Consider the following 1,522-nt stretch of genomic DNA (forward strand, 5'->3'; position numbering starts at 1 on the left):
CTGCATGGTCAGTGTACACAATAACAGGAGATCCAAGCAAATACGACCTAAACTTATCAAGGGCAAAAACAATTGCCAACAACTCTTTCTCAGTCGTGGTGTAGTTTGCTTGGGCAGCATCCAAAGTGCAGGAAGCATAGTAGATCACTCTAGGCAGCTTGTTAATCTTTTGTGTCAGGACAGCCCCCAATGCATAGTTAGACGCGTCACACATGAGCTCAAATGGGGATGTCCAATCTGGTGCCTGAATGATCGAGGTGGTGGTCAAAGCTTTCTTCAGGCAATCAAACGCCTGTTTGCATCTGTCATCAAAAGCAAACTCAATATCCTTCTACAGCAGTCTAGACAAGGGAAGCGCCTTCTTGCTGAAATCTTTGATGAAGCGCCTGTAGAAACCTGCATGTCCAAGAAAAGATCGCACCTCTCGCACGCAAGAGGAGTAAGGCAACTGCGAAATCACAGATATATTAGCAGGGTCGACCTCAATTCCCTTTTCAGAAATTATATGCCCTAGAACCAAACCTTGTTCAACCATGAAGTGACATTTCTCAAAATTGAGGACAAGGTTTGTTTCTATACATCTTTTCAAAACTTTTTCCAGACTGTCCAAACATGCATCAAAAGAGGATCCATACACAGTAAAATCATCCATAAACACCTCTATGCAACTCTCAAGAAAGTCGCTAAAAATGCTAAGCATGCACCGTTGGAAGGTACTAGGGGCGTTGCATAGGCCAAAGGGCATCCTCCTATAGGCAAAAGTGCCAAAGGGGCAGGTGAATGTGGTCTTTTCTTAGTCCTCAGGAGCAATATTTATTTGGAAATAACCAGAAAAACCATCAAGAAAACAGTAGTGAGATTTACCTGGCAGGCGCTCCAGCATCTGATCAATGAATGACAGGGGGAATGATCTTTCCTGGTTGCTTGGTTGAGCCTCCTATAGTCAATGCAGACTCTCCAGCTGTTCTGCACTCTAGTGGGGATAAGCTCATCCCACTCATTCTTCACAACAGTGAGGCCAGTCTTCTTAGGCACAACATGGATTGGGCTCACCCACTGACTGTCTGAAAAAGGGTAGTTGATCCCAGCTTGCAAAAGCTTCGTCACCTCTTTCTTGATAACGTCCATAATCATTGGGTTTTGCCGTCTCTGCGGCTGTCTCACTAGCTTTGCCCCATCCTCCAACAGAATCCTATGCATGCATGTGGATGGGCTAATACCAGGGATGTCCGCCAAACTCCAACCTATGGCCTTCTTATGCGCCCTCAACACATCAAGCAACCTCTCCTCTTGAATAGAATCAAGGGAGGTGGAAATGATCACCAATTTCCTCTCATCATCCTCCAAGTACACGTACTTGAGGTTCTTTGGGAGCTGTTTCAGCTCAAGAGTGGGTTCCTGCAAGTNAGATTCAAGTGTACTTCCTGCAACGTGGTTAATGCATTCTGACTCTAAAGAATGAACAGGTAAAGACAGAAAACCCATCCCATCACAGTCCAAATCAACATCCATCACAGGTGTA

Source organism: Vigna radiata, chromosome 1, assembly GCF_000741045.1.
Source record: "Vigna radiata var. radiata cultivar VC1973A chromosome 1, Vradiata_ver6, whole genome shotgun sequence".
Taxonomy (NCBI): domain Eukaryota; kingdom Viridiplantae; phylum Streptophyta; class Magnoliopsida; order Fabales; family Fabaceae; genus Vigna; species Vigna radiata.